This window comes from Leucoraja erinacea, chromosome 2 (genome assembly GCF_028641065.1).
Source record: "Leucoraja erinacea ecotype New England chromosome 2, Leri_hhj_1, whole genome shotgun sequence".
In the NCBI taxonomy this organism is placed as follows: domain Eukaryota; kingdom Metazoa; phylum Chordata; class Chondrichthyes; order Rajiformes; family Rajidae; genus Leucoraja; species Leucoraja erinaceus.
Window position 1 is genome coordinate 12,711,339 of NC_073378.1, and position 26,001 is coordinate 12,737,339.

Here is a 26,001-nt window from a genome sequence, read left to right on the forward strand (position 1 = left end):
ACTCAGTTAATGATGGAAAAACACTCATGGAACTTTATTGCACCAACTGACCATTGTAAGTGGGGAGGAACCTAGAGTGATACAGTGTGGAAACAGGCCGTTCGGCCCAACTTGCCCAAACCAGCCAACATGTCCCAGCCAATAGGTGCAGGAAGAGGCCATTCGGCCCTTCGAGCCACTGACTTGTCTGACGCTCGGACAGGAAGCGCCCTCTGCCCTGACAGCTGCCAAAAGTAGCGATGTTACAAAACCTACCTTCAACGGCGCTGCACGGGCTGTGTGCGCGACTTTGGCGTCTTTGGGGGGGGAGGGGGGGGTGGGATTAAAATGCAGGTTTGTATCGCTTGACGGAGAAGGATTTCCTCGGGCTGCTAGTCGATGAAGAAAAACCAATCGGACTTCAGTTCCCGGTTTAAAAAATAAATGAAAATAAAAATAAAAATCGCTGCACAATTTAATAGTTGGATTAAAGTAAAAAGCGACTTTGAACGCCTTCAACGTGACAGATCATAATATCAGGACAAAACAAAGGGTAAGTCGTGTATTTCACATATAATCTTGCTTCTTGGGGTGGCTTTAGTCTAATTTTACGACGCAAAAATGTTATTTAGTCCCCAAAACGATTCGGCCATGTTGTTGCCTGCCGATATGGGGTTAAAATTCACGGCAACGGCAGCGTTCCAATCGATCGCATTCCAGAAACACCCACTCGTAAGATGATTTAAATCCTCTTTTTTTTGGACAATCATCTCATAAGAGCATCTAAATCGTCTATATTTTGTGTAACTGTCTATCCATAATCAATATTTTTATACTAAATATTCACAACAGTTTTAGTCACATGTATTGTGCAAAAAATAATAATTTTGATTATATTGAGTGGATGTTTCTAGATTAATTTATGGGAATTAAACATTAAATTCCTTCCATTTGGCATATAAGTTCATGACAATGAGATTTAAAAACCATGTTATATTGTGAATTCTTGTGTGAATGGGATTAGTTTGTTATTTGGATACTTAGGCTATTTAAAAAAATTAGCCTTTTCTTAAGAAATGATAGATGTTTAGATCTAGTAATTGAATTTAGATGAATTTAATTGATTAGATGAATTTAATTGACTATAGGTCTGCATTCAATACGGTCATCCCCACCAAGCTCACCACCAAACTCCACCAGCTAGGCCTCAGCTCGCCGATATGCGATTGGATCCTGAACTTTCTGATGGAGCGACCGCAGGCAGTGAGACTGGGCCCGCACCTGTCCTCCACTATCACCCTGAGCACCGGCACACCACAGGGCTGTGTACTAAGCCCCATGCTCTACTCCCTCTTCACTCACGACTGTGTTCCTGCATTCGACACCAACACCATCGTGAAGTTTGCAGACGACACAACAGTGATTGGGCTGATCACCAACGGTGATGAAACAAAATACAGGGCGGAGGTGCAGAACCTGGCGGACTGGTGCACACGTAACAACTTGTCACTAAACACCTCCAAGACCAAGGAGCTGATTATTGACTTCAGGAGGTCCCATAATGGAGAATACGCCCCAATCTCCATTTACGGGGAAAGTGTGGAGAGAGTGTCCAGCTTTAAGTTTCTGGGCACTCACATTTCAGAGGACCTCACATGGTCCACCAACACCGCTGCGCTGGTCAAGAAGGCACAGCAACGACTGTTCTTCCTGAGGACATTAAAAAAAGACTGGTCTGCCCCAACAGCTGCTGACAATGTTCTACCGCTGCACCACAGAGAGCATATTAACGTATGGCATCTCTGTGTGGTATCTCAGCTGCACGGAGGCGGAGAGGATCTTCAGCGCGTCGTCCACAGAGCGCAGAGGATCATTGGGACAGAGCTACCAGCCTTGGAGGGCATCTACCACACACGGTGCCTCAGGAAGGCCGCCAGCATCCATAAGGACTCATCACATCCCTGTAACGGACTGTTTGAACTACTTCCCTCCGGCAGACGTTACAAGGCCTTCTACGCCCGAACCTCCAGACTCAGAAACAGATTTATTCCCAGAGCTATAGCGGCTCTGAACCGGCCCTGCTGAATGCCCCCCACCCCCCCTGGACTGTCTTCCTCGGATGGTCACGACACACAGCTTATTTATTTATTCTACTTTTCTTTTTCATCGGTTGGAGCTGCATACTAAATCTCGTTGCACTGACGTGCAATGACAATAAAATATATTATTATTATTATTATTATTATTATATTATTATTATTATTATTATTATTATTATTAATTAATTTGATGAAACTGATGAATATGAATGTTTTGTAGGGTATTTACCATTTGTTTTGGTGTTTAACTTTATAATTTCTACCTTTTTTCTAAAAATGCAAATAATAACTTGTTTCTGATAATGCTGTTCAGTGTTTTTTTTCCTTTACATTTTAAACAGATGTCTCTGAAGAAGAAATGCAAAATTGTCAATCCAAATGCCCAGCAAAAGAGACTGATTTAGACAGCATTCGCAGAGATTATCCAAATTTGGACTACTCCAAATGTGATGATGTACAGGACATTCTTAATGGGAAAGTAGTGGGCAGAAAGGCATGTCATGTGTTGTTTGAAGAGCAAAAACTTGTAGTTTACAATGCCAAAATTGAAAAGTTGAGGAAAAACAAGATGTACAGAGTTTCTTATTGGTTTCAATCTGAGGAGTATGATGATGCTACTGATTATGATATGCCAATGTACCAGCTATCAACTGATCTTCTCCATAAATAATTGGTCTATTGCTAGAAATTGTAATTTATTTACCAATCTGTTACGGACTTACAGCATATAATACAATAATATTAAAGTTCTGATCTTGAGAATATCACATTTTTGAATTTTCAAGGCAGTCTGGGTGTTTATTACTATTTCTGTCACAACAGTCAATTTTGTAATTAGCTACAATTAGGTAACTAGCTAATTATATGCCTTAATTTCAGGATATCCAAGTAAGATGTTTCATACTTGTTTCAGAATGCTTCAATCTACAATAACTGAACATTTCATTCAGTTCTCTTAATTTTTAAGAAAGTTTTGGGCTTTTGACTGTCCTTTATCACAGATTTTGTGTTGTCAATGGAAAAGCAATTTGCTAATTTCCAATAACGATTTGCAAAAACAAGATGCTAATTTCCGAGTATGAAAATGGCCATAACTTTTTTTAATACTGAAGATATGAAAGTGAATTAAGTATCAAATTAAACTTCCCTTTATGCTTTATCTGATGGGATAAATTGCAGACTTGATTTTTAAAATCTCAAAATGTTGTAACATTGCCACCAAAAGGGTGTACCTGTTTTCATTAGGTACAGCCACCCGGGGTCTCCTGCACTACATGTTTACTCCTCTTCCTCATAGTCACACACCTTCGCTCTTCCTGTATCCCTGGTGTGACAACCTCACTGTAGGTCCTGTCCAGGAAACTCTCGTTTTCCCAGAAGGCCCTGAGGTCATCCAGCTGCTGTTCCAGTTCCCCCAACACATTTATTCAGGAGCTACACCCGGACACAATTTCTGCTGGTGTAGTTGTCAGAAGCACCAGTGGATCTTATGTGCCCACATAAGAATGTACATAAATATTGTTAATATCATCAAAATTGGCAGGACAAATCAAAATAGGACGTACATGGTAAATGGTAGTGAATTGAAGAATGCAGGTGAACAGAGGGATCTGGGAATAACTGTGCACAGTCCCCTGAAAGTGGAATCTCATGTAGATAGGGTGGTAAAGAAAGCTTTTGGTGTGCTGGCCTTTATAAATCAGAGCATTGAGTATAGAAGTTGGGATGTAATGTTAAAATTGTACAAGGCATTGGTGTGGCCAATTCTGGAGTATGGGGTACAATTTTGGTTGCCTAATTATAGGAAGGATGTCAACAAAATAGAGAGAGTACAGAGGAGATTTACTAGAATGTTGCCTGGGTTTCAGCAACTATGTTACAGAGAAAGGTTGAACAAGTTAGGGCTTTATTCTTTGGAGCGCAGAAGGTTAAGGGGGGACGATAGAGGTATTTAAAATGATGAGAGGGATAGACAGAGTTGACGTGGATAAGCTTTTCCCACTGAGAGGAGGGAAGATTCAAACAAAGGGGACATGACTTGAGAATTAAGGGACAGAAGTTTAGGGGTAACATGAGGGGGAACTTCTTTACTCAGAGAGTGGTGGCTGTGTGGAATGAGCTTCCAGTGAAGGTGGTGGAGGCAGGTTCGTTTTTATCATTTAAAAATAAATTGGATAGTTATATGGACGGGAAAGGTATGGAGTGTTATGGTCTGAGCGCAGGTATATGGGACTAGGGGAGAATACGTGTTTGGCACGGACTAGAAGGGTCGAGATGGCCTGTTTCCGTGCTGTAATTGTTATATGGTTAAAATTAAAAATACCAATGTGAAACATAATACTCCATGAATAGGAAATCACAATCTTTGTCAACTTATTAAACAATCTGGTGTTATTCCTGTTTGACAACCACATAAGTGGGTTTTAATCTCATTACATGCATTTCATTTCACCTCTGCGGCTATAGGATCATGGCAGAGTACTTGTTCAATTTCACTTTCAATCCTACAACATGGGGGTGTCAACTCCCGATATTTCCCTATAACAGGCCGACCATTGCTCCACATTGACCCTCTGCAACAGGATGACCTCTGCTCCCGATGACCCCTTACAACAGATTGAACTCTGCTCCTGAAGGTTTGCTATCCACAGATCAACCTCGGCACACAACGAACCCTTCAACTGGCTGTTATCAAGGAGTCTCTACAACAGGATTCCCACTGGTCCTAATGATCCCCGCAGCAAACTGATCCTTGCTCGTGATGTTCCAGAATAACATGCTGATCACTCCTCCTGATGACCCTCGACAACAGTCTGATTTTTGCTCCCCCTGACCTCCTACAACTGGCTAACCTTTGATTCTGATTTCCCCCTGCAACAAGGGCGGCACGTTGGCACAGCAATGGAGTTGCTACCTCACATCGCTTTCAGGCCAGAGACCCGGGTTCGATCCTGACTACGGGTGCTGTTTGTACGGAGTTTGTATGTTCTTCCGTTGACCGCATGGGTTTTCTCAGGGTGGTATAGTTTCCTCCCACACTCCAAAGACGTACAGGTTTGTAGGTTCATTGGCTTTGATTAAATGTAAATTGTCCCTAGTCTGCGTAGGATAGAGTTAATATGCGAGTATCGCTGTTCGGCGCGGACACGGTGGGTCGAAGAGCCTGTTTCCACGCTGTATCTCTAAACTAAACTAAAAACTCAACCTTTACTCCTGACGACCCCAATAATAGATCTGGTCTCTGCTCCCGACGTCCCTAACAACAAGACAAACTCTGCCCCAATTGTCCCTTTTAACAGACCCATCTGTACGTACTTGACCTCAAATAGGCCGGACCTCCAATCTCAATGTTCTCTCAGAGCAGGCCAGCCTCTGCTCTTCAAACTGTCTCACAATAAGTAGCCTTCTGATTCCAATCTCCCCCTAAACTGAAGATAGACAACAAGCGCAGGAGTAACTCAGCAGGTCAGGCAGTATCTTTGGAGAAAAATGATTGACATTTCAGGTTGGGATCCTTCTCTGACGGACCCGACCCGAAACGTCACCCATCCTTTTTTCTGGAGATGCTGCCTGAGGAGCACTTTGTTTCTCCAGCACTTTGTGTCTATCTTTGGTATAAACCAGCATCTGCAGTTCTTTATTTTGACATTCCCCCTAATCTGGCTAGCCTGCATGCAAAACTGCCCCACTGGAAGGCTTCTCTCCTGATCGTCTTCCAATAAGATGAGAATAAGACCATGCTGTCAACAGTATTACACACAGAGTTTGCTCTCATGCTTTTGCCGTCTGGGTAATTTAAATAATAAGTTACTGGCAATGTAAATTGAGTATAGAAGCTGGGGTGTAATGTTAAAATTGTACAAGGCATTGGTGAGACCAAATCTGGAGTATGGTGTACAATTTTGGTTACCCAATTATAGGAAGGATGTCAACAAAATAGAGAGAGTACAGAGGAGATTTACTAAAATGTTGCCTGGGTTTCAACAACTAAGTTACAGAGATAGGTTGAACAAGTTAGGTCTTTATTCTCTGGAGCGCAGAAGGTTAAGGGGGGACTTGATAGAGGTCTTTAAAATGATGAGAGGGATAGACAGAGTTGATGTGGGCAAGCTTTTCCCTTTGAGAATAGGGAAGATTCAAACAAGAGGACATGACTTCAGAATTAAGGGACAGAAGTTTAGGGGTAACATGAGGGGGAACTTCTTTACTCAGAGAGTGGTAGCGGTGTGGAATGAGCTTCCAGTGGAAGTGGTGGCGGCAGGTTCGTTGGTATCATTTAAAAATAAATTGGATAGGCATATGGATGAGAAGGGAATGGAGGGTTATGGTATGAGTGCAGGCAGGTGGGACTAAGGGGAAAAAAGTTGTTCGGCACGGACTTGTAGGGCCGAGATGGCCTGTTTCCGTGCTGTAATTGTTATATGGTTATATGGTAAATTGCTCGTTCTAAGCTTCCCCCCAGTCTAGTTTCAGTCAACTTGCGCGACTAATCTTTATTTTGACAAAACACAATTACAGTTCCAAACTACTGTATCTAACCACCATGGACTCGATCCTCATATCTGCCTGACCAAGCCCTCTAGGCCTCGCTCAAACAGAGACACTCCAGAAGGTCACGCAGTCCTAAGCGCTCTCCCAGAAGATCAACACAGGACCTCATGGCAGCGGACTTTTATAGGTCCCTGGATCTCGAGGGGCCAAACCACATGGCGATGGTCTCTTTACAATCCAATTACAGATATCGATTAACCCCATACATGAAAGACATTTCCCTTACCAAATAATACAGTAGCTAACACATTGTATTGAAACAGTGTTTCTCGGAGGAAGCGAACATCGCAACATGTGCTCTGATATGCAAGAAAACCAGACAAGGCTCAATACCTCATCCAATCAACATTCAGTAACATAAAGCTTTGCAACATTATTTACAATTATTTACAAAGTGTACGTCTGGTTTGCAGCCATCCAATTCATTCTATGCATTTTGCACCTAATTACCAGGGTCTGCAGATGTCCCCATTCTCTTCCTGCAGCTCAGATCCAGGCTCTAGACAAACTGGCACCACTCTGCAGCTTGTCCCATTTTTACAGAGAGCACTTTCAAATTAACCAAATGGCCCAGCAGCCCTAAAGCCTTTACTCAATTTTAGTCCTAGTTTCTCCAATCTGGCCAGGATTAACAGCAACACCAGGTGAATTCTGGAGATTTTCAGAATATCCTGGTAGAATGTGTAGAAATGGGTAGAATGTGCATAAATGTACTTGTCAATAGGGTTTCACATGAATTCCTCATGTATTTAAATGAACATTTATTTGAGGGAAATTATTGACCTGACTGCAAGGTAAATTATAGATTAGAAAGTGCAGTAATAAAAATTGGTGTGTAATCAAGTTGGAAACAAGTGGTAAGTGGTGATTTCCAGGAGACATATGTTTAAGATGAAGGGGAAAAGATTTAATAGGAATCTGATTTTTTTCACACAAAGGGTGGTGGGTGTACGGAACAAGCTGCCAGAGGAGGTAGTAGAGACTGGGACTTTCCCAACATTTAAGATACAGTTAGACAGATACATAGATAGGACAGGTTTGGAGGGATATGGACCTGGTGGGACTTTTGTAGTTGGGACATGTTGGTCAATGTGGGCAAGTTGCGTCAAAGGGCCTGTTTCCATGCTGTATCACTCTATGACTATGACTCTATGAGTGATGTCCCCCAATGATTCGTGTAGAATCTGAACTCTTCACTATATTTATTAATAAGTTAGACAGCATAATAGAGAGTTATACAGTCAGGGTTGCCAAAGAAGCAAGGATAAATTACTTTCTAAATAGTGTGAACAGGAGCTTAAAATTATTAAGAGACAATGATAAATGATGTGAGAGTTCAACGTGGATGGATCAACACATGTTATTGTGAATCAATCATTTTGCTCTGCAAAAATGAAAGTTCACCAAATTTTTCTTTGTAATAAATTTGGTTGGAATAATTGAGGTCTAAAAAGCTTTAATCTAACATCTTTCAGTTTTAGCCTTTGCAGTTTCTTACAACTGACCACTAAGCATCAGGGTCAAGCAGAAAAAAATAGAAAAGGCAGATGTAATACCTGTCTTTATTTCTAGTGGTCTAGGTTTTAAAAGCGAGTACGACTTGTTACAGCTGGACGAGGTCCTAGTTAGCTCACTTCAGGATTATTGTTCATGTTCTAGATTCCGAACCATGAAATGATATTTTCTTTGGAAGAAATGCATAAATATCAGAAGATACGCAGCATGTCAGGAGTATGAAGAGTTTTCAGAAAGAAAACACAGTTTTGAAGGCAGAAGTTCATTGTTTTATTTCTTAGAATTTTCAGAGGAAATGATAAGATGGGTAGGATATAGAACATAGTTTTCCATTGTTATTGAAAGCTACATAAACCCGAAGAACTAGGTGTAACACTCTTTTGCAACAAGTTAATAACGGCTCAATTAATAATTTCATACCTGTGATATGGAGCCAAGGAAGGCAAATTAAATGCTAGCATTTATATCATGAGGACTGGAATACAAAAACAGAGATGTAATGCTGAGGCTCTTTAAGGCACTGGTCAGGCTTCATTTGGAGTACTGTGAGCAAATTTGAGCCCCATATCTGAGGAAGGATGTGCTGGGTCCAGAGGAGGTTTACAAGAATGATTCCAGGAATGAGTGGGTTAGCACATGATGAGTGTTTAGTAATGCAAACTTAGTAAATTGTAAAGGATGAAGCAAGATATTCTATTTAACTTTGCACTGCTGCTAAATTATAACTTTCTGGCAAGATTCAAATTTCACTGTACCTTAATTTGTACGTGTGACAATACACTGACCTTGAAACCTTGAAATCGTGATTATAAAAATCGGCAAAATATTGAAATTCCTGTCGATTTCACAAAAATAAAATCCCTCTTTGTTACTCAATGAGGTGGTAACTTGAAATGAGAAAAGGGAATAGTGCAGTATCAATGCATTAATACAAGAACACAAGAACATTGAAGTGGGAATAGGCCGTCAGGCCTGTCATGCCTTCTCCACCATTCACTATGATCATGGATGATCTATGCTGGCCGTGTCTCTCTCTCTTGTGCCAGTTTCACATAACCCTCAATTCGTTGATGGTTCAAGTATTTATCTATTGCCAACTCAACTTCACCACCTTCCGAGCGAAGGAATGTCTGCGCGACTCGGTTTTACGTGACGGTGCTTTATTTTGCAGCCATGTCCCCTTGTTCATAACTCTCATTGGTGAGAAAATCTCAAATTTTACTCTCAGACCACTGAAGATCTTGTATATTAATAAACCTATTCAGTTTGATGGAGAACAAGCCAAGCATCCCAATTGTCTCACATATCTGGTGAATCTCATCCCTGACAACAATGCAGTAAAGCGCCTCAATCCTCATATTCTGCTGCATGGAGAATAGACAAGAGTTTTATAAGGTTATTTGTGATAGGAGAAGAATTAGGCCATTCGGCCCATCAGGTCTACACCGCCATTCAATCACGGCTGATCAATCTTTTCCTCCTAACCCCATTCTCCTGCTTTCTCCCCATAACTTTAGACACTTGTACTAATCAAGAAATTATCTATCTCTGCCTTAAAAATATCCATTGACAGCCTCCACAGCCTTCTGTGGCAAAGAATTCCACAGATTCACCACCCTCTGACTAAATAAATTCCTCCTCATAACCTTCCTAAAGGAATGTCTAATGATGAGGCTATGGCCTCTAGTCCTAGACTATCTCACTAATGGTTAACATCCTCTCCACATCCACTCTATCCAAGCCTTCCACTATTCAGCAAGTTTCAATGAGGTCCCCCCCCCCTCATACTTTTAATCTCCAGCGAGTACAGGCCCAGTGCCGTCAAACGCTCATCATATGTTGACCCACTCATTCCTGGGATCATTCTTGTAAACCTCTTCTGGACACTCTGGGCAGAGATCTAATCTACTTTCCATTTTTATGGGGCATGCGTGATTGAGTTCTTGGATCTTTCTGCAAAATATGGCATGGTGGAACCAATTCAAACGCTGCCTTAGGCTCCATTGGGGGCCCAGCTGATGACATCTACAGAAGAGTAGGGGAAATAATCTTGTGGAATTCTGTAGTGTGTTAATTGCTTTTTGTGACAATATTGTAGGTCCTCTGGAAAATGCAAGATAAGAGCTGTTCTTATGTTTAGTGGCCCTTCAAGTTCATTTGATTTGTCAAGACAGACATAGAATCATGTGGATATTTTGAATCTCAGCCCAGGTGGATGAGCTGATTCCTCTTTGCCAGCTGCAACTATTTGAGAGACTTTGGCGTTTCAGGATAGTCCTTGTTCCGCTCCACCACATTCTGCTGGCAAAGCAACTTTATAAGAATTTCAGACATGGCTTTTTCAACCTATTTTCAGATTGCCTTGCATTTCATGAATAGATTTTTTTGAATGACACATGTTTTAAATACCAGTGATAAACACAGGCTGTGGTAAACAGTCTTTTACCCTTCAAGCCAAATTTTTAAAACTTAAGTAAATGCTGAAAAAAAGATGTTTAGTGGTTTAGAAAAATGTGAGTTAAGATTTAAAAAAAAACCATTTCATTTATATCAGGTTTAAACTTTATTTTCAATTTTAAGTCTTGAAGACATTTTGTTTGTCACAGCATTTTATATCTGATTTCAATATTGTGGGGATGAAATCCCAGGCTTTCAGAATACTCCTTGTAAATACCTGAGTTGCCACAATATTTGCCTCTTACAATTCCCTCTTGACAGTGATAGACCCAGAAGACCAATTAATAGATCAAATGGTTCTGACTTGATAGGGAGTTTTGGCTACTTGACAACATGTCACTGCGTGGCTTTATCCTGTCCATATAACGTTAAATCATAGATTACCGAGCAGAGCCACCACAAATATAAAGGTGAGCGGCCACCTCCTGCTGTTCTTATTCTGAACGGTTTGCAATGCACCCATTTTCTCTCCAGTTGAGATCTATTAACTCAGCAGATTCCAAGGCTACAACTTTCTTCAACAGAACTGAACTGAATTCTGCATGCTGAGTGGCAATGAGCTGGCAGTGAGATAGTTGTGGTGAATCCACTGCTGCACTCCTGATGAGTTTCAATATTTACTGTGGTCTCAGTTAAGTAGAGTTTTGATGAAGGACCTCAAAATCGTATGTTTTAAAGGCATAAATTTGAAGAAATTGTTTCAGTGATAAGGAGAATTCATATGTCAGATGATAAATGGTGTGTGTGTGTGTGCATGTGCAGGGAACAGGTAACGCATGAAATGTGTTTTGTTTTACAGTGAATTGTGATCTGAAATATATTCCTAAATCGGGTTGTGGAAATTGTAGCTTTTGAAAGAAAACCAGATACATTATTGAAGTGAAAACATTGATAAGGTTCTTGGAAAGGAATAAAGGAGCAGAATTGACGTACAAGGAACTGTAAATATTGACTAACGGACAAAGTGCAGGATCAGACAGCACCTCTGGAGGGTATGGACAGGTGATGTTTAGGGATTGGACCCTTCTACAGAAGAGTCACACTTCTTCATTCTGAAGAAGTGCCGCGACATATATAACCATATAACAATATAACAATTAGAGCACGGAAACAGGCCATTTCGACCCTTCTAGTCCGTGCCGAACACGTATTCTCCCCTAGTCCCATATACCTGCGCTCAGACCATAACCCTCCATTCCTTTCCTGTCCATATAACTATCCAATTTATTTTTAAATGATAAAAAATAGATAGTGTAGACAGGCATAGATAGGGCAGACAGTCAGAACCTTTTTCCTAGGATGAAAATATCAAATACTAGATGGCATAGCTTTATAGAGAAGGGCAGAGTTTAAAGGAGATGTCAGGGCAAGATTTTTACACAAGGGTGTTCGGAGCCTGGAATGCACTGCCAAGCTGGCGGTGAAAGCAGACAATAGTAGCGTTTAAGAGGCTTTTAGATGGGCAAATGGATATGGATTTGGAGATATGGATTACATGCAGGAAAATAAGAGTTTTCTTGGCATCATGTTTGGCACAGACGTTGTGGGCTGAAGGGTCTATTCCTGTGCTGTAGTGTTCCATACTTAATGTTCCGGAACATCGCCCTGCCATTCCTTCCCCAGATGCTGCCTGACCCACTGAGTTAGTCATGAACTTTGTGTTTGACTAAATGGAGTAGATTTATTTGGTTGGGTCTTGTTAGGAGACTCAGCTGGCAAAATGAACTCATTCTCTGCAGTATCATCAGTGTCATTTCATGATTTTTTCCATGAATGGCCTGGGTACGTGACATGATTAAATGGTAACCTCATTACAATAGACAATAGGTGCAGGAGTAGGCCATTCGGCCCTTCGAGCCAGCACCGCCATTCACTGTGATCACGGCTGATCACCCAATGTCAAAGAATTGCTGTTTTGGGATATTTGTAGATGCTGATGGAATTCAAAAGGAGTTTTATACTTTCTTCTATTGATCCCCTGTCCCACCGTCCCAGTTTTGCTGGATAATTATGGATTGTGGGGGAAGGACAGACAGGAGAACTCTACAAGAATATCATGTGTTTGGTGTACTTACAATTATAAAGCACACTAACTGCCCCAGCCTCATATCCCTGCTATTTTTTACCCTGCACTTCGGGGGAGCTGAAGTTTGACACACATTTGGGCAGAAAGCACCCTGACACAGCATAAACCAGATTCATACCTCAAACTCAACTCGGAGTCCTACCACCGTGTTTAAGGTTCAGCAGCCGGATAGCCTAGATTTATAATCTAATTGGAACCTTGAAAAATGTTACCATGTTAAAGGTGTTTTATATAGTTTGTGTTATGTCTCTAGCATAATATTTATCTCCTTAGCCATCTGTAAATTTAATTTAAGTTTTTCTTTGTATTACAATAATTCCTTATTTTAAAAATGGGCATAAATCCCATGGCTCAGACCTTATGTTTCAAAATTCACAAAGACGGCTGTAGAAACAAAGAACTGCAGATGCTACACAAAAGGACACAAAGTTCTGGACTAATTCAGCGGGTCAGGCAGCATCTTTATAAGTGATGTTTCGAGTCAACCCGAAACGTTCCCTATCCATGTTCTCCAGAATTACTGCCAAACCCCCTGAGTTATTCTGGCACTTTGTGTCCTTTTCTGTTTCAGAGGTTTCACGATGATTCAAAACACTCTGAATCAAATCAGATTGAAAACAGCACACTGCACCTTTAAATGGACTAATTCTTCATTATTCCTGTTTTGTTGGCAAATCTTCAGACATGTGAAATCCAGGTCGTGCACAGCAACATGGTACAGTGTGTGCAATCTTGGCTCTCAGCGTTACTTGTTCACGGTATTGCCCACACACAAAGCATTGGCTGACTGACTGCTGTTTAACACCCAGGAAGAGCCTCATGCATGCAAGACCTCAGGCCAGCACAGGAAACACCCTGTCAGGTCATGAAGCTACCTACTACCCCAGAGATGGCCTTATAATGGGGCCACAATTGATCAAAGTCTGGCATCCTGCCTTATCAGTACTCAATCATAATTCAGGAATGAAAATGCTGCAGATTGCCCCTCCCTACCATTAACTTTCATTCAATCATAGCACAAAAAGTTCATGTGCTCACAGCTAGATGTTATCATCATGTGCCTTTTACGTTTCTTTCTCATATTTTAATGCATTGCTGGTGAAATCTGAGTTGCTGATGAGCTTAGCTAAACAGTTTTACCTTTGACCTGATTACATTAAACTTGCCCAATCAATTTAAGTTCAGTATAAACATTATTTCCCAGGCTCCCTCTAGGCTGAGGGTGAAAAGGGACAAACTGAAGCTTTAAATTCAAGTATTTATAAGCAGCATTGAGACCCTGATGATGTTGAGATTTATTTATAACGGAGAAATATAATTAATGTTAAATGTTGGCTTCCTGAGCGAATCAGCACACTGAACTCATTACAGTAATTTCAAATTTAATTTCCACAAAATTGAGGATACATTTCACTTCATTTAGCAATGAAATTTAGAATAAAAGCAGATGATGTGGAGATGCGGGAAAGAAAGTGATAAAGTCCACTGAACTGTCAGAGAACAGATAGATGGAGGGTAATTGTTTTGTTACTCAACAGCTTGGAAGAGTATTAAAATTGGGCTCAATTTACATTTAATTTAAATATCATTATACATGGCCACAACTACCTACATCCAGCCGCTTTCAGTTATTTACTAAACAATTCTACAGTGTTTTTTTAATATATAATTAACTGTTCAGTTAAGAAAAGAAAAAGAAAAAAACAGGTTCATATCAATTAGAAAATTAATAAAATACTCTGTAAGTACAAATTCAAAGTACGGTACTGCCATCTTTTCTATGTAATTTAACCTGTTTATATACAAAAGCAGAAAATTGATTTCTCATCAAGAAAAGCTCACCAGCATAAGCCTTTACGCTGTTGCAATGTCTCAGCTCTCTTGCTTCGAAGCTGTGGACGTAATGTTTAGCAGCAGTAGCAGAAATATTATTATTTTTTTTACAAATGTACATTGTGTCCCTCAACAGATTGATATATTTCAGATTCATTGACAGCAAAGAGGCCAATGAACCTCTAGTATTTGGTTTGTCACAAATACACCAGGCGAATTCCGTGGCCTATATGCGTATTATTATACGCCTAAACCAATGGAACTATTTTTTTGGGGTACTTCATAGGAACACTGCTGGTATGTGCGCTGAACGAGAGCAGCTTGGCAGTCAGGAAAACATTTTATTACAAACCGCAGCTAAGGAGGCAGTTTCTCCAAAGGGCAGGGTCAATGAATACACTCTTTGTACGACATATTAGTAAAAATATTCAACATTACCTGGTACACTGTCCCAGCTCCCTCTACTGAAAATAAACTATACTGCCTCAAACTCTTTGCTTTCAAAAGTGACTTTCAAAAACACTTTCCGAAACAGGCACTTCAAGTTATTTTACAAAATAAATCCACAAACAATTTTTATTTGTATATAATGTATATACCTGTTTGATCAGGAAGGGAAAGAAAAACATCAGGAATGTCAACGTTTGCAAATTCTTAGATGTGAATAAAAACGCTATGAAGTGTTTCACATTACAGACCATCAGTAATGTTTTGAAAGGTGTAATTCCACACAACAGAGGTTTATAAAAATGTCAATCATGCCATTTATGTGGGCAAGTTTACTCCCTCTCTTTAAAAAGAAACATCTTTTTCTCTTCCGCCTTTACATTGTCCATTTGAAAAATGTCTTGCTGTGAAGCTGATTTCCACTGACATGACCTCACAACCGGCCTTAGTGATGAGAGAGGGGGTTTGCTGATGGGAAGAGTATGTGTGGAGGTTCATAGTCGGAGCACAGCTGCAGGGCTTATTGAAATTCTACACCAGAAATTCTGTTTCCCTATAACACACTTCACAACAAACACGGTGCCTTTTACCTCCTTCCCTTCACTTCATTACTTTACATATTGATAACATTTCCCTGTAATTGACAACAAGTTACGAAGAGCCTCAAGGTTCAGTAAAACCACTGTTGTGTCAATTAAGGAGCCAAGCAATCCCCGAAGCAATAGATCGCTAGGCAAATATGTCAGCCCTCTTTAATTTGTTGACAACTTCATCCATTTCAATTACTTAATTAAAAAGTTGTTCTGTTAATCCAAAGCAGAAAGTTTATGATAGCAAAAGTTCAAATTATTTAAAGATCTCACTTAAAAAAAAAATCTTGCCAATGCAGCTTTTTAAAACTTTCCTTGGAAGAAGTATCTAATGTAAAGGAAAGAAACTAAATATTTAGGCCAAATGTATACTAATCTTTATCCGGGTAACATGTGGATGACTACATGGTATTTCTTGAGATGACATCTTAAAATTTTTTTCAACTTTAAAGATTGGTTTTGATTAATTTTAGTTAACTTGTCAACTTAAAGATAATGACACTCAAGTTGAAAAGTCCAGTCTAAAAATAGATTTCTTCAAAAATATTTTGTTTTGACCCCTTAATTTTGAGCTAGGATTGTCAATTGGACACAGGGCATCCAGAATACTTAATACAATATTATGTAAGACAGTAAAACATAGAAAACTCCATTAAAAGATTATCTTTTGAAATGCAATGTAATCTTCTTTATTTTTAATATTTCCTTAATCACACGTAATTCCAATAAACGTATTAATTAATAGGTATTTCCATTTTTTCAATGAAGATTTTATCAGAATTTAGAAACTAAATAGTAAAGCTGGTTCGCACTCATTATGCAAAAAAAATCCTGATTCATGAATAAAAGTGCATTGCAGATTAAATAGAGAGGAGAGAAGGACGGCTCGCTGGCGATCCGAATGTGGTGATGACTGCAATGGGCCTTCATGGCCAGTTGCTCCTTGGACTGTGTAAAATGGTGCAAAAATCTGACGACTATTGCACATGGACTCAGTCAGCTCTTTCCATGCATGGGGTTCTTATAGAAACTTACAAAATTCTTAAGGGGTTGGACAGGCTAGATGCAGGAAGATTGTTCCCGATGTTGGGGATGTCCAGAACAAGGGGTCACAGTTTCAGAATAAGGTGGAAATCTTTTAGGACCGAGATGAGGAAAACATTTTTCACACAGAGAGTGGTGAATCTGTGGAATTCTCTGCCACAGAAGGTAGTTGAGGCCAGTTCATTGGCTATATTTAAGAGGGAGTTAGATGTGGCCCTTGTGGCTAAAGGGCTCAGGGGGTATGGATAGAAGGCAGGTACAGGATACTGAGTTGGATGATCAGCCACGATCATATTGAATGGCGGTGCTGGCTCGAAGGGCCGAATGGCCTACTCCTGCAACAATTTTCTATGTTTCTATGTACTTAATCGGGGACTCAATTGTCTTGATGTATGGCAATAATCTATACACACAAAATATTTTTCACCGTACCTTTGTACAAGTAACACCAAAAGAACCATTGAACAAATTTACATTCTCAAGAAACTACTACCCTTGCCTACATACGCACACACCCTTTCCCCCCTGCCCGCTCCATGCCGTAAACATGCTGAGATGTGAAACTTTACATTATGGATAATTTTTTGAAATCGATCGCTAAAAAATGCTTCATAAACTCTCTAAAATTAAAAATACTGGACGTTTTAGAAACAGTGTAGATAATCAGCAAATGTTGGGATAGTGACAAATGCTGAGATATTCAATGATATTCTATTCACATTATTTTATGCAAAATATTAGCAAATAAAATATTAGCCAAACAAGTGTGTGTTCCAAATTTTATATGGTCTTAGTAAACACTAATATGGCTGGTTATATTATTAAAAATGCCCAACTGCTTGCTTATCATTTGTATGCATTTTTGCAAAAGTACAGGGGCTATTCCGATAGGCAAACTAAAACTAACTGTATGGGAATTTTTTCTGCCTTAACCCAATTTTGTTAAACACTGTTCCTTCACGATAGTGAAGAATACAAATGTTTTCGAAGTAGCTATTTCTTGGACTAAATAGGCACACATGAGGCAAAATAAATCCAGTATTCCATTCCAACCATTCTACTTCAATTTTCCATCTCATGATTAGGCTACCACTTGGAACCCCTTGTGACTAGATGGTTGAGATGTGGAACACACCTTGCAGAAAATGTGCACAGATATTTTAGAGTCTTAAAGGCACATTTTGGAGTGGCACATTGTGGAAGCAGGCCCTTCGACCCAATTTGCCCACACTGGCCAACTTGCCCACACTGGTCCCAGCTACACCTGCCCGCATTTGGTCCATCGCCCTCCAAACCTGTCCTTTCCATGTATTTATCCAACTGTTTGTTAAATGTCGGGATAGTCCGTGCCTCATCTACCTTCGCTGGCAGCTTGTTCCATACACATGTTACAAGGCAACAGGTTCAAGGATCTGACGAGTAGAACAGAAAAAGGCTCACTCATCTGTTTGGTTGCAAATCAGCTTTATTGGCAAGAGAGGACAAACATAATTGTCTTGGTATGTGCGGGGACCAGTTTTACAGCACACCTCTCTCTCTCTCTCTCTCTCTCTCTCTCTGCCTCCGTTCGCGGGGCTGATCGCAACTCAGCCCATCGGAGAACCCCTCTCGTACATGAACTTGAACTACTTTCTGGCTTACTGGCGCCTGCCTTTATACAGGTAAGAAATCGAGTTTTGAAATAACTGGCGGTTAGTCATGGCCAATAGTGCTGATCCCAAATTCGAGCAAGCCCCCCCCCCCCTCGCTTCACCTCGTTACATCCGGCCCACAGGCAGTAGTAACGTCCACACTGTCGTGATGCCAGTCCGCACATACATCACAGTAATATTATGGCCAATAAGATTGTCCCAAAGGTCAGTCCCCAGTGCACCAATGTTGTCAACCAGCCTCCAAGCATCCTGAAAGGCCACCATCCTCCCGGGATGTTGTAGACGTGGTACTGTTCTACGACCCTTCAAATCCTCCCTATGTGGTCAGCGAGGTTGGTGATGTTCTCCATTACCCCACTCAGGGTCAAACCTGTCACCGAGCCTGTATGACCACGCATGGTATAGATTAACTTGTTTTATTGGAGGTCCCAAACCCTAATGTCGTCATAAATATCACCATGGAAAATCTGATCGCTTGTGTCGTTAAACGTTGCTGCGAGTACTTGGCACGTGTTTTGAAACGTACGGATTGCAGCCTTCTCCCGAATGTTGCTTCCTGTACAGACCAACTGTGGTCCTCGTTGGGGACTCCGAGCTCACTGTGTCCACACTGTCACACTGTCCACTCCGAGCTCAGTGTGGCCACATTGTCACATCACACTGACCACTCCAAGCTCACTGTGTCCACACACTGATCACTCCGAGCTCACTGTGTCCACACCATCACACTGACCGCTCCGAGCTCACTATGTCCACACGGCTACAGTTTTGTCTGTTGATACTGGAAAAAGCATGCTGCCATCTGTGTTATAATGCAATTCCATCACCGCTTCACTGTGACCTTTCAATGTAGCATAATTATCGCAGTCGCCATATACATTCCAAAACAATACGAGTCGATCAAATCCTGCAGATGCCAGTGTTGATCCATTCAGGTGAAATTTACAACAATAAACTTCTCCTTCGTGTCCCGTTAAAAGCATTAGAGGAGCTTGAAGATTCGAGGTTCTTGGTCCTGCCTGCAGCACGGCCTGCAGCGGGCTCCCCTGCACCGAGGGCAGCAGCTTGATGCGGGGGTGCTTGGCTTGCACTGGTGCCATCTCGTTTGCTATTCCTTTTTACCAAACATTTTCTATTCTATTTGTCAGAACCAGCCGACTACGCGAAATGTTGCAAGGGAACAGGTTCAAGGATCTGACTGGTAGAACAGGAAAAGGATCACTCGTCTGTTTAGTTGCAAATCAGTTTTATTGGCAAGAGATGACAAAACTAATACTTGTCTTGGTCTGCCTGGGGTCCAGTTTTACAGCAGCATCCCTCTCTCTCGCTTATCCAGAAAGACTGGATAGACTCGGCTTGTACTCGCTAGAATTTAGGAGATTGAGGGGGGATCTTATAGAAACTTACAAAATTCTTAAGGGGTTGGACAGGCTAGATGCAGGAAGATTGTTCCCGATGTTGGGGAAGTCCAAGACAAGGGGTCACAGCTTAAGGATAAGGGGGAAATCCTTTAGGACCGAGATGAGAAAAACATTTTTCACACAGAGAGTGGTGAATCTGTGGAATTCTCTGCCACAGAGGTAGTTGAGGCCAGTTCATTGGCTATATTTAAGATGTGGCCCTTGTGGCTAAAGGGATCAGGGGGTATGGAGAGAAGGCAGGTACGGGATACTGAGTTGGATGATCAGCCATGATCATGTTGAATGGCGGTGCAGGCTCGAATGGGCGAATGGCCTACGCCTGCACCTATTTTCTATGTTTCTATTTTTCTCTTTCTCTGCCTCCAACCGCGACGCTGATCACAACTCAGCCCGTCGGTGAACCACTCTCGTACATAAACCTGAACTACCTTCTGGCTTACTGGCGCCTGCCTTTATACAGGTAAGAAATCGGGTGTTGAAATAACTGGCGGTTAAGGGCCTGTCCCACTTAGGTGTCATTTGCGCGTCATTTACGCAACAGGCCGGCAGTGACTGTCGCGCGAAAATCGTCTAGCGGTACGACAGTCGCGCGCTTTGGTCTTGAGGGCCTTGCTTCTTTTGGGAGCCATTGTGATGTCATTCGTACTGTACTGTTATTTTAGTCCGATCTCCGTGGCAAGGATTTTCCCAGTGAAAAATGTTCAAAACTCGGCGCGTTTTGTACCCGGGTGATCACGTGGTGCGGCGCTCAAATGACGCGCCAACGGGCGTACACGGTGACGCATGGTTACGGACGTTGACGCACGGTGACACATAATAAATTAGCATAGGCAATGTTTGTGCGTCACCGTGCGTAACCATGCCCCACCACGTGCTACACGTACGCCATACACGTACGCCATCAGTACGTCAGCGTGCGCAAGGGATACGTCACATTGAACATTACAAAATCCTGGGGCGATAGGGAAGCACCGCGCGATACCGCACGTCACTGCATACGCCACAACGCGTCGCGATGCCCCGCTGCTCACAAATTTAAACTGCAGTCATTGGCAGGCAAATGCATCAGATACCCCCCCCCCCCCCCCTTCAAAGTGCGATCAGTTGCAAACTGGCTCCTAAAGCAATACACACAGCAATGAAGACCTTGGGTAAAGGTAATACACAGAACGGTTTGGCGCACATAGAATTAAACAGCATTGTCAGCTTAGTGCGTGGGGATTGCAACAAAGCCCTACCGGCCACAGCGCTATGGGTCACAGACTGTCTGGGCAAAATTCTCGTCTCACATCCACCCTCAGATTCCTATTAAATCTTTTGTCCTTCACCTTAAACCTATGTTCTCTGGTCCTCGATTTTCCTACTTTGGGCAAGAGACTCTGTGCATCTACCCAATCTATTCCTCTCATGATTTTATACACATCTATAAGATCACCCCTTATCCTCCTGCGCTCCAAGGAATAGTCCCAGCTTACTAAACCTCTCCCCATAGCTCAGACCCTCTAGCAATGGCAACATCCTCATAAATCTGTTCAAGAAGGAACTGCAGATGCTGGAAGATCGAAGGTACACAAAAATGCTGGAGAAACTCAGCGGGTGCAGCAGCATCTATGGAGCGAAGGAAATAGGCAACGTTTCGGGCCGAAACCCTTTTTCAGACTGATGGGGGGTGGGGGGGGGCGAGAAGAAAGGAAAAAGGGGGAGGAGCAGACCGAGGGCTGAGGGAGAGATAGGAAGGGGAGGAGACAGCAAGGGCTAACAAAATTGGGAGAATCGTAGGTGATAGACTTCTGACCTCAGGGCATTTATACTCAGTACTTTGGCTGATGAAGGCCAATGTGCCAAAAGCATTTTGGAGCACCCGTTCTACCTGCGACCCCACCTTCAAGGAACCATGCACCTGCACTCCTAGATGCCTCTACTCTACAATTAATGTCTGACATGCAGATTCTTAAAATATAACAGCTATTGAAAGTTAATCTATGATTTTATTGTTTGTGCTATATTTTTGACTGTTCAGATGTTAATGAAAGTTTTTTATCTGATTTAATCCAGACGAGCATTGGCATGGTCAGGGAGTGGTAATATCTTCATATTCCAGACATCAAAAGTGCCAAATGTACTGGAGCTCTCTCCACTCTGTCTCAGAAATGGCTCTAGTTTCAAGAGTATTCTCATACAACTAGGGTGTTCTGAACTGACGTCTCATGAGACTCGAGCTCAAGAACATTAGTCCTATTTATATTTATTTCGCATTTGATGCCATATCCTGAGTGATATTTGTGGATCTAAGGGTTTGGAAGATCCGTCCTTAACACTATTGTCTTAATGATGGCAAAATACTCATTTAGAATACCATGAAATGTTTTCATTACCGACTGGAGGTTTGCGCAAATGAATGGAAACATTCATTTAAACTTTATGGGGTAGGAAATCTGCAGCCTTTTTGACATTCTTGCACCGTAGCTTAGGTAGGAGCGCACCAGAAGGGTGGGAATTCAGGCTGGGATCAAGCCACAGAGGGTCCCAGCCTTGCACTGGAATTTCTGTTTAGTCTTGCCAGAGCCAGACACTGCTTTCCTTTGTGGGCTAGGGACTGCCCACGTTGGGAAGTTCCACATTCCTAGCTCTCAGAGAGACCCAGTGTAGGGCTGGAACAGTGCATCCAGTGACTTTAAGTGCAAAATGGGGTTAAGTATTTTCATGGTGTGCCCATTCCCGTCCAGACACTTTTGTAGAGGTGTCATCATAAACATATTTGTGGCGAGAATAGGGACATTCAGAATGAAACATTTTCGGATACTTAATGTAAGTAGCTTGAGGTGCGACATTTGGATAGTGGCTGCCTTGGGATTGGGAGACTGGATGGGATAGATGTTAATAAAGCTACTCCTCAGCTGGTACACCATGAGAATCAATGAGTTAGGAGACTGGTAGCTGCAGTTGGTGCTTATAATTGACTGGCCACAAGTGCACTGATAGGCACTTTCGATAATACAAAGAGATACTGTGGACTTATCCAAGGAACGTTCACGTATTTTAAGGCAACAAGAAAGTTGCACCGCAATGATGGTTTAAGGGTAGGAATTAGCAGAATGAAGGGGAAGGCTTGAGAGGACATATAAAAAAATATTAAGACTGGAAACGAGCTAGTGGAAGAAATAGGGCAAAGGGCATAAAAGCAAGGTCGAGAGCAAAAATGAGGCGGAATAAAAATATGGCCTGGAATTCAGAGCCGACATTTAATCTGGACTGGATTTGAGATTCAGTTGGTCTTACTGCACTGGTGTTTGTCTGCGCCTGGGAATGGCTGACTGTCGGAATGATATTATCGATTTGATGGAGAAGTTATTGAAAAGAACAAAGCAATGATTAACGAGTCACCAGGGATTTTCATTGGCAAAACTGGTCAAATGCATGGCAATAAAAATGGTCATGAGAAACCATCTTAATGAGTCCCTACAACCAGGCAACTAAAGTAATGAATCGTATGGTCGTTTTAAACAAAAAATAGGAATTTATGGCAGTAAATGGGACTATTACTGTTATTTTGTGTCAAATCCAGCCAGTTTCAGTCTGTGGTTCAACAACATGCGAGTGAAATGTAATGTAAGGGTTTACTATAAGTAGATATCTATACATATATAAGCACACACAGTGGACAAAGCGTTTTATTTGGCATACATTGATTTACAGATGTACGTAGCAGGAAGAGGGAAGGAGGAAATGAATCACTGGCAAAAAGACATATTAGGATAACATCTTATTTCAGTTTTTTATGACATTTAAATGTTCCAAAACCTAATCTGAAACTGGGTATAATTTAAGGCAGTGAATGCAAAAAATTCTGGAAGAATGTCAATATGACAATGAAGAAATGTTTTAAAAAATCATCCAATTGTCAGAGGAATTCTGTACATGAATATAATCTCTCTTTTTCTGTGATGACAGAAAAAAACCCCACATTATTTATAGACACAAAAAACTGGAGTAACTCAATGGGACAGGCAGCATCTCTGGAGAGAAGGAATGGGTGATGTCGAGCCCCTTCTTTAGACTAGTCAGGGGAAAGGGAAACAAGATTTCTCAGATTTTCTTCAGATTTCAACCTTCCTCAGATTTGGTCTCCAAATCTGAGGAAGGACATTATTGCCATAGAGGGAGTGCAGAGACGGTTCACCAGACTGATTCCTGGGATGTCAGGACTGTCTTATGAAGAAAGACTGGATAGACTTGGTTTATACTCTCTAGAATTTAGAAGATTGAGAGGGGATCTTATAGAAACGTACAAAATTCTTAAGGGGTTGGACAGGCTAGATGCAGGAAGATTGTTCCCGATGTTGGGGAAGTCCAGGACAAGGGGTCACAGCTTAAGGATAAGGGGGAAATCCTTTAAAACCGAGATGAGAAGAACTTTTTTCACAAAGAGAGTGGTGAATCTCTGGAATTCTCTGCCACAGAGGGTAGTTGAGGCCAGTTCATTGGCTATATTTAAGAGGGAGTTAGATGTGGCCCTTGTGGCTAAGGGGATCAGGGGGTATGGAGAGAAGGCAGGTACGGGATACTGAGTTGGATGATCAGCCATGATCATATTGAATGGCGGTGCAGGCTCGAAGGGCCGAATGGCCTACTCCTGCACCTAATTTCTATGTTTCTATGTTTCTATGTTTAAGAGATATAGAAGATGATGTGGACAGATATAGAACAATGAATGAAAGGTATGCAAAGTAACAATGATAAAGGAAGCAGGCCATTGTTAGCTGTAGCATGGAGAGAATGAAAGCTGGTGTGACTTGGGTGGGGGAGGGATGGAGAGTGAGGGAATGCATGGGGTTGCTTGAAGTTAGAGGAATCAATATTCATACCACTGGGCTGTAAGATGCCCAAGCGAAATATGAGATGCTGTTCCTCCAATTTGCATTTAGCCTCACTCTTACAATGGAGGAGACCTAGGACAGAAAGGTTGGTGTGGGAATGGGAAAGAGAATTAAAGTGTTTAGCAACCGGGAGATAAGGTAGGTGCAGGCGGACTGAGCAAAGGTGTTCAGTGGAACAATCCGCTTTCCACAGAGACCGTTCCCTCTGCTACTCCCTGGTTAACACATCCCTTCCCACCCAAACAACCCCAAGTACCTTCGCCAGAAACTGCAGGAGATGCAACACTTGCCCCTAAACCTTCTCCGTCAACTCTGTCCAAGGACCCCAACAGTCCTTTCAGGTTAGGCAGAGGTTCACTTGCACCTCCTTCAACCAAATCTACTCTATCCATTGTTTAAGATGTGAACTCTTATATATCGGCCAGACCAAACATAGACTGGGTGATCGTTTCGCTGAACACCTTTGTTCAGTCCACCTGGACTCACCTGATCTCCCGGTTGATAAACACTTTAATTCTCCTTCCCATTCCCACACCGACCTTTCTGTCCTAAGTCTCCTCCATTGTCAGAGTGAGGCTAAATATAAATTGGAAGAACAGCATCTCATATTTCGCTTGGGTAACTTGCCGCCGAGTGGTATGAATATTGATTTCTCTAACTTCAAGTAACCCTGGCATTCCCTCTCTCTCCATCCCTCCCTAGCCAAGTCACACCAGCTTCCATTCTCTCTTAGCTACAGGTAACAATGACCCGTTTCCTTTATCATTGTTACTTTTTTGCATATCTTTCATTCATTTGTTCTATAACTCTCTACATCTTCATCTATATTTCTCGTTTCTCTTTTCAGTGACTTTCAGCCTGAAGAAGGGTCTCGATCCGAAATATCACCCTTTTCTTTTCTCCCGAGATGCCGCCCACCCTGCTCTAATCCAAGGGAATGGCTAAGAAAAAGAAGAGGAACTAGAGATCTTGGAGTTCATATATATCTGTCATCGAATGCTGAACTGCAGTTAGCAAGGCAGTGAAAATGCACAGTAACCCTTTTTTTCTGTCACAGTAGATATAAGATGTAGGGAAGTTACAGCAAACCTGCATAGACCACACTTAAGAGTAATACAAACAATTATGATTGCTGCATTTAAAAGGGAAAAGTGTCACTAAATAGAATCTGTATACAACAGAAATGTGAGGCTTACACATCAGGAAAGGATAGACAGACCTGGTTTCCTTTCTCTTGAGCAATGTGGTATGAGAACAAACCTATTATCATTTATTTTTAAATTGTGAAGTTATTTTGATGGAGAATGGATACAGAGAGAATGTTTCCTGTTGTCAGTACGAGCTTAACTAAAAGCCATATTAGTAGAGCAGTCACCAAGTAATCAAATGGGGAATTCACAAGAAAGTTCATCACTCCAAAGGTGGTGGAAATGTGGAACTCACTAACAGA

At 41.6% G+C, this 26,001-nt stretch overlaps 1 protein-coding gene and 1 pseudogene across 1 annotated transcript in view; both read right to left on the minus strand.

Moving 5' to 3' along the window:
• gmds (GDP-mannose 4,6-dehydratase) overlaps positions 1-26,001 on the minus strand; it is a 645,529-nt gene that overhangs the window by 44,283 nt on the left and 575,245 nt on the right. The window lies entirely within an intron of this gene.
• LOC129706418 (U5 small nuclear ribonucleoprotein 40 kDa protein-like) lies at positions 18,559-22,627 on the minus strand (annotated as a pseudogene).